Below are 12,676 nucleotides of genomic sequence, written 5' to 3' on the forward strand. Positions count from 1 at the left end.
TGCTGAAGACAACCAGGAGCACCCAAGACTCACCACTGGACTGGAACTTTGCTCAGGACCCCTGAACTCTGTGTTGCAGACACATTTGTATCTGCCCTTCCAGACTGTGCTACCACTGGGCTAGTGGGGCCTTGGCTTGGATGCAGCCCTGTTTTACTGCTCCCCCTATATTTCTCCTTGTTGTTTTTCTCCTCTAATCCCTCTGTAAATAAATATTTCCCTTTCTTATATCCATTGTACTTTTCCTGTGGGGGGGTGTGTTCACACTCATAGACTTTAAGGTCAGAAGGGACCATTATGATCATCTAGTCTGACCTCCTGCAAAAAGCAGGCCACAGAATCCTACTCATCCACTTCTATAACAAACCCCTAACCTATGTCTGAGTTATTGAAGTCTTCAAATTGTGGTCTGAAGACCCTAACTGCAGAGAATCCTCCAGCAAGTGACCCATGCCCCACACTGCAGAGGAAGGCGAAAAACCTCCAGGGCCTCTGCCAATCTGCCCCGGAGGAAAATTCCTTCCCGACCCCAAATATGGCGATCAGTTAAACCCTGAGCATGTGGGCAAGACTCACCGGCCAGCACCCAGGAAAGAATTCTCTGCAGTAACTCAGATCCCATCCCATATAACATCCCATCACAGACCACTGGGCATACTTACCTGCTGATAATCAAAGATCAATTGCCAAAATTAGGCTATCCCATCATACCAATCACTCTGTGGGGGTTGGAACAGGTGCCCCTGGGGTGGAAGGGATTTTTCCTGCTGCATTCCTGCACATGCCTTCTCTTGGCCAGAGCTGCCTGCAGAGCAGACTCCATCTTGGCCACAAGGGCGCTAAAGTTACACAAGATGGGTCATGTGAGGTATTAGTGGAAAGGTCATGATTTACTAAATATAATTATCCTATTTATATGCATGTATCATTTCTGTATCTGAAGTTAGGAATATTGACTATGTAACAATTACAACTTGGGGAATGCCCACCGGATAGTATGCAGTCAGCCTGGATGGGCCATTCAGGAGAACAATAGAACTCTGAAGATGCTAATCTCCCTCCTTGAAAAGTTTCCTGGGATGCTGTTTTGACACTCCAGGTTCAGATGATCATGTCATTTTGTACTAGATACCATCTTGGACTTCCAGGTTTTTCCATTAAGAGGGGGGGTGGGGGTCAAACTGGGAAACAAGGGATTCCTGCAATATGCAAATCCTATTTAAGGTTGAGGAGTGAGTTAATCTAGGCTCTTCTCCACTGCCTCCTGACCCAAGAAGGAAGACTGCTGAAAACACCTGAAAAAACAAAGGAACTAAGATGGGGCAGGGGCTGAGCCCAGGTGAGAAATGTCTAGCCTGTGAAAGGAATAGCTAGAGATTTAAACTGCGAGCAGTGCAGTTTACCTTCAAGAAACTCTACAACCTGCATAAAACAACATTTAAGGTGAGAATTTGCTACTATTAACCAGCTAATTTAGTGTATCAAGCTTAGTTTGTGTGTTTTTTGTTTTATTTGCTCAGTAATCTGCTTTGATCTGTTTATTCCTTATATTCACTTAAATTTTATCCTTTGTAATTAATAAACTTGTTTTGTTTTCTAAAACCCAGTTTATTCAATTCATAACTGGCTGGGGCATGGCGGGTGGGCAAAAAGCTGTGCAAATCTTCCTCCACACTGAGGGAGGGAGGAAATTTCATGAGCTTACACTGTCCAGTTTTCTGTGCTGCACAAGACAATACAATTTTGGGTTTACTCTCCAGAGGGAGTGTGGGCTTGACTGCTGGGCAGTTTCCTAGCTGAGTCTTCGCACGCAAAGCTGATTGCAGACTGTGTGTGATTCTAAAGCTTGGTGTGTCCCTAACTGTGTGTGTGCTAGAGGAGATTGGAGATCCTGGCTCGGCAAAACAGTGTAAGGGAACTCAGGCTGGTGGAGCAGACGGGCTTAGTAAAACCCAGTATATTAGGTGGCACCCTGGAAGGGGGGGTCCAATCTGTCACAACCGGGACCCTCTGTGACAGCCTATACCATTATGTTCACCACTTTACAAGACTGATACATTTTGTACAATGTATAGCAACTCTGTATGTGAAGTTACAAGATTGTTACTGAAATATATTGTAATTCTGGGTTACACCCACAAATCAGTTTTTCAGAGACAAAGATAACACCTCGCTGGGGTCAGTGTGAATGACTACCCACCTGCTTAAGCAGCCATTCTCCAGAGAGGGAAGAAGTGAAGAAGACATTTACATTTCATCACAGGGATGGTTCAAACCCCAGTGCTCCACAAGAGACTACTTGTTGCCTGCACCCAGCTGGGATAATTCTTAAAGAGGGGAAAGGGCTATAATAATAAAACTCCCCAACTCACCTCTCCTCCTCCCATCTCTGCTCATGACATCAATGAACACCTGAAGACACTGAACTAAGGATGCGTGTGTCCTGGACTGAAAGGAAACCCAGCCTGTGAAATGTACTGCAGCGTGCGATGAAGCAAATCTTCACTTTGAATTTTGTTAATTTGTTAAGTTAGCCATTAGCTTGCATTTTACTCTTATTTTCTTTTTGTAAGCAATCCTGACTTTTATGCATCATAACTTGTAATCACTTAAGTTTATTAACTACAACAAATAGATTTTATCTTATTGTTTTATATTAACCAGTGTGTTTGCAGTAGAGTGTGGGGAAACTCCATCTGGGATAATAAGGCTGGTGCATTATCATTTTCCTTTGATGAAATGAGAGACTTTCTATGAGCTTGCGTTGTTCAGCAGTGTGCTGGACAGTACAAGATGCACATTGCTCGGGGGACAAGATTGGGACTAGAAATTCATGGAAGTGGCACTGTATGTAATTCATGAGTGACTACTCAGAGTGCTCATGTATTTAGCTGGGAGTAAATTTGCATGCTGAAGGCAGTGTGAGCAGGCCAAGCATTGATGTTCTGATCACAAAACAGTGTAAAAGGCATCCAAGCCTAGAGAGTTAAGGGGACACTGTTGTTCAACATTCCAGACTGTATCCTGGATAGTGTCATACACCCTGAGCAAGTGACCCCACGAGCTCTCTGCCAGCCCACCAATGTCCAGGACAATCTGACTGCACATGAAGATGTTACAGCACTTGGAAAAAAGGCTGCTTTAAACAGAAACTGCTTCTCAGTTGGTGCAGCTAAAGTGCTATTCTGTAACACTCTCTTGCTGACGCCACATAAAAGCAAACTCCTTCTGTAACTCTTCTGCCAGGTTGTTTTGGCAGCAACAAGGGATGGGCTCCATGTCTAGGGGTTTCTCTTAACATTACAAAACCGAACCACCTCAAGCCCCCACCCAACAATCTGGAAAAAGTAAAAACCTCCCCTGACTACCTCTATGGATGTGTCTACTCTGAAATTAAAAACTCGTAGCTGGCCCGTGCCAGTTGACTCAGGCTAAGGGTCTGTTTAATTATGATGTAGATGGTCAGACTTGGGCTGGAGCCCACACTCTAGGACTCAGGCGTGGTCTACACTACGCTGCTAAACCGATTTTAACAGCGTTAAATCGATTTAATGCTGCACCCGTCCACACTACACTGCTCTTTATATCGATTTAAAGGGCTCTTTAAATAGATTTCTGTACTCCTACAAAACGAGAGGAGTAACGCTAAAATCGATATTACTATATCGGATTAGGGTTAGTGTGGACGCAAATTGGCACTATTGGCCTCATTATTTTACAGTAGCTACCCACAGTGCACCGCTCCAGAAATCGACGCTAGCCTCGGACCATGGACGCACACCACCGAATTAATGTGCCTAGTGTGGACTCTCACAATTGACTTTATAATATCTGTTTTATAAAATTGGTTTAAGCTAATTCGAATTTATCCTGTAGTGTAGACGTAGCCTCAGAGGTATAAGGGTTCCAGAGCTCAGGCTGCAGCCTGAGCTGGACCATCTACACCACAATTAACAGTCCCTTAGCCCAAGCCTGAGTCAGCTGGCATGGGCCAGCCACAGGTGTTTAACTGCAGTGTAGACAAATCCTAAAAGATAATACTTCCCCATTCACAAGCATTGAGTCTATATAACAAAAAGAGAAATTTTATCAAAGGGGAGAGGGAACAAAGCATTCATTTACAGGAACAATGACTCAAAAGCATGCAAACACTAAATAAAAACTCCAACCAAAGTATCCTGGGCAGTAGTCCTTTGCCTCACCTTGAAATTTTGAATGTCCAGTGGACAAATGTCCCTTTAACATGCCACTTTTTCTTTCCTCTTGCTGCACACTGTTTACAGTCTGATGTCCAAGGTCAGCAAAGTCCTGAAGATCAGGGGTGAATTCAGGGGATTCACCTCCAGCTTCTGAGAAGAATGTGAGTGGTGCCTCTGCCACTGCCTCTTTGTTGCTGCTGCCACTTCTTGCTGCTTTCTGCTCTGGCAGCTACTGCTGCTTGCCATAGTTGCTGCTGCCTCTGCTGTTCCAACTGCTTCTGTACTCTTGTGTCCTTGGTCCTATAGCCCACAATCACCTAGCCCAGCAAGTAGTGACACCTTTGGTGCTGGTGCTGTGGTGTCTCTCATTACGCTGCCTTTGTCCACCATGCTGTGTTCTGAGGTTCCACCACCCAGCCCACTTTTCAGTGATTTCAGCTCAAGTAACTTCACTGGGTATGGAGGAACCTCACTGCCACTGCATCCTCTATGCTGTCTTTTACTGAAACACTGTCCCCACATAGGTCTAAGGCTCAGACTCCTAGACCAGTCTATCAATGATTTCAGCTGTAGTGATCACTGGAAAGAGACAAAGACTCTCAATTAAGTCTAGTAAGTTCTGTCTTTAAACACAAGAGTCAAATGACATTAAACACAAGAGTCAAATGACTGAAGTTAGGCTTAGCGGCCTCTAATTGTCAGGATTGTCTCTGGAGCCTTTTTAAAAAATTGTTATCGTATTAGCTATCCCTTAAGTGGTAGGTTACACAGCACCATTAGTAGTTCTGCAAATTTCATATCTGAATAACAGTCAAGACTGATCACCTTGGCAAAGTAGGTGTGTCTATGCAAATAAAGTCTGCTCATTACATCTTTTCCTCCAGATTGTCAATAGATGGCAGGAGAGAGCTCATTTGGATCACCAATGTACTGAAATGGGTATAGCCTAAATTCCTCTAAGCTGCGCAGCTGCACAGCAGCCAATTAACTGCCACACAAGTGCTCAGGCTGCGGAGGGGAGAGATGCCTCTCCCCTAGCCCCAGAGAAGAGAGGCGTCTCTCCCCCCCTAGCCCAGGTGCTGCTGCAGGGAAAGAGCTTGGGGGAGTTTTCTTTCCCCATTATAGACGTGGGGAAGCCTGACACCACAAACCCTTCATCTCAAGCTCCACCCCAGAGCCCACACTCCCAGTCAGAGCCCTCACCCCCAACCCTCTGCCCCAGTCCTGAGCTCCCCACACACTCCAAACCCCTTAGCCCCACCCCCCACTACATGAATTTTGTTGTGACACACATCACTTCCATATTGGTGCATACAATAAAATTCATTCTGCACATGCATGGGAAAAATTAGAGGGAATGCTGAGTGTAGCAGCATCTTCTGAATGAAGGAAACTAAACAAGAAATATCAACAACTGTAATCCAGTTGTATGGGAGCAGGCAAACACTGATACGCAATCTGCAGACAACAATTCACTTGCCTTCTTTAGATATCATAGAATTATAGACCTGGAAGGGACCTTGAAAGGTCATCAAGTCCAGACCTCTGCAATGAGGCACAACCAAGTAAATGAGGCAGACTATCCTTGACAAGTGTATGTCCACCCTGTTCTTAAAAACCTCCAGAGACAGGGATTCCACAAGCTCTCTTGGAAGCCTAATTCCCAAACTTAATTACCCTTACAATTAGAAAGATTTTCCTAACAGCTAGCCTAAATTTCATTGCTGCAGATTAAGCCCCTTTCTTCTTGTCCTGGACAAGGAGAACAACTGATTACTATCCTGTTCGTAACAGTCCTTAACCTATTTGAAGATTGTTATCAGGTTCCCCTCAGTCGTCTTTTCCAAGTCTAAAAATGCCCCATTTCTTAACTTTTCTTCATAAATCAAGTTTTCTAAACGTTTTATCATTTTTTGTTTCTCTTCTCTGGACTCTCAAATTTGGTCAAATCTTTCCTGAAGTGTGGCACCCAGAAATTGACACAATACCAGTTGAGGCCTCATTGGTGCTGAATAGAGTGGAACAATTACCTCCCAGATCTTAACTACAACGTTCCTATTAGTACAACCCAGAGTGGAATTAGCCTTTTTTGCAAGTGCATCACACTGTTGACTGATACTCAATTTGTGATCCGCACTATCCACCCCAGATCCTTTTCAGCAGTACTACTGACTAGCTAATTATTCCCCATTTTGAAGTTGTGCATTTGATTTTTTTCTTCCTCAGTGTAGTACTTTGCATTTGTCTTTATTAATTGTATCATGTTGATTTAAGACCAATTCTCTAATTTATCAAGATCCTTTGGAATTCTAATTGGGTTGTTACCCAGGGCTCTTTCAACCCAAAGCTCTTGGTAACTTTTACTCTGTGCAAGGTGGTATCAGGAAATAAATCAAGGGAGACATGGCTGTCCGACCAAGAGATGGCTGGCATAAACGGAACAACACAAGAGTGCTTTCACTTAAAGCTAAACTTTACTTAGTCTCAAGCACTTACACACATCTGCAACAAGTTAGTAAAACACCCCCAATCTTTGATAATTACCAAAGCTGAGTGTGGCTCTCGAGTGACAAAGTAGCAGGCTTCTATTGGCCAAATCTTCTGTCTGCTGGTGGGGACGGCAAGATGTATCCAGAGGGAGAGTCCAAAAAGAGTCCCCAAATGAATCCAACTATTTCAAACTTTTTCCTCTTATTTACACATTAGTAATAGAATGACATATCCCTTAAAGAAAACTTGTTAAGTAAGCAGTTTCAAGGATCAAGCAAGATGTTCCTTCAGGTGTGGGTTTTTCCAGGGTTTGCAGCCTTGAGTCCCCAATAGACATTCCTGCTCTTTTAAAATGCGTGTATCAGCAACTTCAACTCAATTCTTATCAGCAAGGATGCTGGGTCAAGCTGTCCTTTCTGTGGCACCCCAAATCCCCTCCCCTCCCCTCCTGCCTTGGTCAAGCTGAGACTGCTTAATAGGTTGCTTTAACAATAAGCCATAGTGGTTTCAGGCACTTTACTGGTTTGCCAAAATCTCCCCATACTCTGTCCTCAAAAATTCTAGTAACCCCTCCCACAAATTGGAGTCCTCCACAAATGTTATATGTCTACTCTCCCTTCCATATCGAAGTCACTAATGAACATATTGATTAGTGAGGTTCCTCAGGGGTCAGTTCTGGAGCCATTACTAGATACGTCCTCCCAGTTGGGCAGTGAACCACTGATAGCTACTTTCTGAGTATGGCCTTTCAACCAGTTGTGCTCTCATCTTACAGTAATTTCAACTAAACCACATTTCCCAAGTTTGCTTTAGAGAATTTCATGTGGGATTGTGCAAAAGCCTTACTAAAAATCAAGATATACAAAGTCTACAGATTTCCCCGCTCCACTAGGCCAGTAACTCTGTCAAAGGAGGAAATTAGGTTGGTTGGCATGATTTCTTGACAAATCCATGCTGGCTATTCCTTATAACTTTACTATATCAGCTAACCAGGTGGTTAAAAATGGATTATTTAATAATTTGTTTCAGTATCTTTCCAGATATAAAAGTTAGGCTGACTGGTTTATAACTCCCTGGGTCTTCTTTGTTCCCCGTTTAAAGACAGGTATAATGTTTGACCTTTTCCAGTCCTCTGGGACCTCATTTGTCTTCCATGAATTCTTGAAGATAACAACTAACAGTTCCAAAATTGCTTCAGCTAGTTCCTTGAGTAATCTAAGAAAAAATTAATCAGGCCCTGCTGACTTGAATACATCTAACTTATTTAAATATTCTTTAACCTATTCTTTCCCTATTTTGGCTTGCATTCCTTCCCCTCTTGTTGTTAATATTAATTGAATCATAGAAGATTAGGGTTGGACGAGACCTCAGGAGGTTATCTAGTCCAACCCATGCTCAAAGCAGGACCAACACCAACTAAATCATCCCAGCCAGGGCTTTGTCAAGCTGGGCCTTAAAAACCTCTAAGGATGGAGATTCCACCACCTCCCTAGGTAACCAACTACAGTGCTTTACCATCCTCCCAGTGAAACAGTGTTTCCTAATATCCAACCTAGAGCTCCCCCACTGCTACTTGAGACCATTGTTCCTTGTTCTGTCATCTGTTATCACAGAGAACAGCCAAGTTCCATCCTCTCTGGAACCTCCCTTCAGGTAGTTGAAGGCTGCTATCAAATCCTCCTCAACCTCTCCTCATAAGTCATGTGCTACAGCCCCCTAATCACTGCCCTCTGCTGGACTCTCTCCAAACTGTCTACATCCTTTCTATAGTGGGGGAGGCCAAAACTCCAGATGTGGCTTCACCAGTGCTGAATAGAGGGGAATAATCACTTCCCTCAATCTGATGGCAACGTTCCTACTAATACAGCCCAATGTGCTGTTAGCCTCCTTGGCAACAAGGGCACACTAACTCATATCCAGCTTCTCATCCACTGTAATTCCCAGGTATACTTCTGCAGAATTGCTGCTTAGCCAGTCGGTCCCCAGGCTGTAGCACTGCCTGGAATTCTTCCGTCCTGTCCCTGTTGAACCACATCACATTTCTTTTGGCATAATCCTCCAATTTGTCTAGGTCACTCTGGACCCTATCCCTATCCCTCCAGCATATTTACCTCTCCCCTTAGCTTACAGTCATCTTTAAACTTGCTGAGGGTGCAATCTATCCCATCATCCAGATCATTAATGAAGATGTTGAACAAAACCGGCCCCAGGACCAACCTCTGGGGAACTCCGCTTGATATCGGCTGCCAACTAGACATCGTGCCATTAATCACTATCCATTGAGCACAACGATCTAGCCAGCTTTCTATCCACCTTATAGTCCAGGGATTGGCAACCTTTGGCCCGTGGCCTGCCAGGGGAAGCACCCTGGTGGGCCAGTTTATTTACCTGCTGCCTCTGCAGGTTTGGCCAACTGCAATTCCCACTGGCTGCAGTTTGCTGCTCCGGGCCAACGGGGGCTGCGGGAAGCGGCGGGGGCTGAGCATTGTGCTGGCCACCACTTTCTGCCACCCCATTGACTGGCAACGGCAAACTGCAGCCAATGGGAGCCACGATCGGTCGAACCTGCAGACACAGCAGGTAAACAAATCTGCCAGGGCTGTGGGCTAAAGGTTGCCGATCCCTGTTACAATCCAATCCGCACATCTTTAACTTGCTGGCAAGAATACTGTGGGAGACTGTATGAAAAGTTTTGCTAAAGTAAAGTATCAGAGGGGTAGCCGTGTTAGTCTGGATCTGTAAAAGCAGCAAAGAATCCTGTGGCACCTTATAGACTAACAGACGTTTTGGAGCATGAGCATGAGCTTTCGTGGGTGAATACCCACTTCTTCAGATGCATGCATCTGAAGAAGTGGGTATTCACCCACGAAAGCTCATGCTCCAAAACGTCTGTTAGTCTATAAGGTGCCACAGGATTCTTTGCTGCTTTTGCTAAAGTAAAGGTATATCACATCCAATGCTTTACCCATATCCACAGAGCCACTTATCTCATCACAGAAGGCAATCAGGTTGATCAGGCATGACTTGCCCTTGGCCAATGGCTCTGCAATCACATCAGCCAACTCCTCCAACACCCTAAGATGCATTGCTTCCAGCTCCATAGATTTGTGCATGTCCAGCTTTTCTAAATAGTCCTTAACCTGTTCTTTCACCACTGAGAGCTGTTCACCTCCTCCCCATACTGTACTGCCCAGTGCAGCAGTCTGGGAACTGACCTTATCTGTGAAAACCAAGGCAAAAAAACATTGAGTACATTAGCTTTTTCCACATCATTTGTCACTAGGTTGCCTCTCCCATTCAGTAAGGATCCCACACTTTCCCTTTCTTGTTGCTAACATATCTGTAGAAACCCTCGTTACCCTACACATACTTTGCTAGCTGCAATTGCAATTGTGCTTTGGCATTCCTGATTGCTCAAGCAATATTTTTATACTCCTCCCTAGTCAACTTCCTGTAAGTTTCCTTTTTGTATTTAAGCTCACTGAAGATTTCTCTGTTAAGCCAAGCTGGTCGCTTGCCATATTTTACTATTCTTTCTGCACATCAGGATGGTTTGCTCCTGCATCCTCAATAAGGCTTCTTTAAAATACAGCCAGCTCTCCTGAACTGCTTTCCCCTTCATGCTACTTTCCCAGGGGATCCTGCCCATCAGTTCCCTGAGAGAGTCAAAGTCTGCTTTTTTGAAGTCCAAGGTCTGTATTCTGCTGCTCTCCCTTCTTCCTTTTGTCATGATCCTGAACTCAACCATCAAATGGTCACTACCTCCCAGCTTCCCATCCACTTTTGCTTCCCCTATTAATTCTTCCCTGTTTGTAAGCAGCAAGTCAACAAGAACTCTGCTCCTATTTGGTTCCTCCAGCATTTGCACCAGGAAATTGTCCCCTGTACTTCCTGGATTGTCTGTGCACTGCTGTATTGCTCTCCCAGCAGATATCGAAGTGAGTGAAGTCCTCCATGAGAACCAGGACCTGTGATCTAGAAACTTCTGTTAGCGTCCAAAGCCTCGTCCTACCTCATACCACCAGGACATCACCCTTGTTGCTCTCACCTCTAAACTTAACCCAGAAACTGTCAACAAGCTTTTCTCCAGTTTCATACTGGAGCTCTGAGAAATCATATTGTGTTCTTACATATAGTACAAGTTCTCCACCTTTTCTCCTGCTTCCTGAACTGTTCATACCCATTCATAACAGTGCTCCAGTCATCTGAGTTACCCCACCAAGTCTCTGCTACTCCACTCAGATTATAGTTCCTTGACTGTGTCAGGACTTCCACTTCTTCCTGCTTGTTTCCCAGGCTTCTTGCATTTGTGTACAGGCACCAAAAATAACTAGCTAATTGCCCTTTTTCAGTATGATTCAAGAGGCCTCCCCTGTTGCACCTACCTCCTTGTGCAGAGAGGATAACCTCTCTTTGCAGACTATCACTGAGGGCTATGGCCCTACTCCCAGCACGAGCCAATGTGCACTCAGCTGGGCAGCTGCGTCCCTGGTCCTGTGGCTCATCCAGAGGCGGGACTCCACATAAAGTGTGTCCCACTGGGAGCTGGCCTGGCTGTTGCTATAGCGCAGTGTGGAGCTGGGGCAGGCACAGAGCCTGCCTTAGCCCCAGTGCTCCTCTGACCAGGAGCCACATGACCTAAGCCCATGCCCAGATTTGACACCCCCCAAAAACCCACAGCATCTGCCTGCACACCAAATCCTCACCCCCCAACCCAACCCCAGAGCCTGCACCCCCAGCCAGAGCTCTCACCCCCCCACACCCCAACCCCTTGCTCCATCTGAGAGCCCCCTCACACATCTGAACCCCTCATGCCCAGCCCCAGGCCAGAACCTGCACCCCCAGCCCAGAACCCACACCTCCTGCCACACCTCAACCCCCTGCCTCAACCCACAGCCCCCTCCCTCACCACACTGAATTCTGGAGCACCTTCCTGCACCCAAACCCCTATCCTGACCCCAGAGCCTCACCACCTCCTGCACTCCAGGGAGAGGAATATAACAAACTGGGGGCAGGGCCTGGAGAAGGGGTAGGGCAAAGGTGTTTAGTTTTGTGCCATTAGAAAGTTAGCAACAACTATCAGCGACCATCACCTGCGTGAACGGGCTCCTGCCCAGCCACCCACCGGTCCTCCAGGGCCCGACCAGCCCGCACGTTGCCAGTCTCCGTGCGAGTGGGGCCGACTGGCCCCCAACCTCAGATTCTCTCGGCAGTCTGTCTCTCCAGCGTCCCGGATTTCCTCTCTATAGCATGTGCCTCCTCTATGGTTCCGGCTTAGTCCTAAGCCTCGATACTGCCTCTCTATCGTCGATTGGCACCGTCTAGCCTTTCCATAGCCTCGCTATGGTATAAGGGCCCTCTAGTCTACACACCTCTTATTTATGGTTTCGTGGGCGTTCTAATCGGTCACGCACCTCTCTGGTGTGTCCCATCTAGCCTTCTCGCTACCTCTCTATGGGCTCGTTTGGCTCCCTCTAGGCCTCACTTTCCTTCTCCATGGTTTCTGCGGGGCCCCTCTACCCCTGACGTTTCCTCTCTGTGGTCTCCCGCGTGGTGCCCTCTGGGAGCCGGGACGCGAGAGCAAGATGTGCGGCTGCCTGGGCTGCTGAGCCGAGGTCAGGGGGTGTGGAGCGGGGCTCACACACACGCTGCTTATCGCGAGAGTCGCGACCCTTGCCGGGCCGGGGTTTGGCAGCGCTGCAAAGTCGGGGCTGGGCGATGTCCCGAAGCCCGCAGCGGGGACAGCCTGAGCGCAGGCACAGCCCGGCCCCACACTCCGGGGGCACCAGCAGCCCGGCTGGGCAGCTCCTGACGGGGCTAGGGCTAGAAGGGCTGGCTTGGCCCACTTCCCCTTCCCGCCGCAAGGTCGCATTTTCTTCTTAGAAGTCTCCATGGGCTCCCCCGTGCTGGCTGCCTCAACTGCTGTCCTGGGCCCGTAACGTTCCCAGAGCCCAGCCAGGCGGTCCAGCCCTGTTAGCAGGTCCTAG

At 46.6% G+C, this 12,676-nt stretch overlaps 1 long non-coding RNA gene across 4 annotated transcripts in view; it reads right to left on the bottom strand.

The window, feature by feature from the left end:
- The window catches only part of LOC115655967, a 39,635-nt gene extending 27,808 nt beyond the window's left edge, over nucleotides 1-11,827 (bottom strand). For 2 of the 4 annotated variants that reach the window (XR_004001550.1, XR_004001552.1), the window contains exons 1-2: nucleotides 6,744-7,942; nucleotides 4,203-4,778 (exon numbers count right to left, since the gene is read on the bottom strand). This is a non-coding gene — a long non-coding RNA (uncharacterized LOC115655967). Of the gene's footprint in view, nucleotides 1-4,202; nucleotides 4,779-6,743; nucleotides 7,943-11,782 lie in introns of those variants that run through there. The other 2 variants (XR_004001551.1, XR_004001553.1) reach the window with 2 other exon arrangements.
- Between the last annotated feature and the right edge of the window lie 849 nt (nucleotides 11,828-12,676).

Source organism: Gopherus evgoodei, chromosome 8, assembly GCF_007399415.2.
Source record: "Gopherus evgoodei ecotype Sinaloan lineage chromosome 8, rGopEvg1_v1.p, whole genome shotgun sequence".
Classification (NCBI taxonomy): Eukaryota; Metazoa; Chordata; order Testudines; family Testudinidae; genus Gopherus; species Gopherus evgoodei.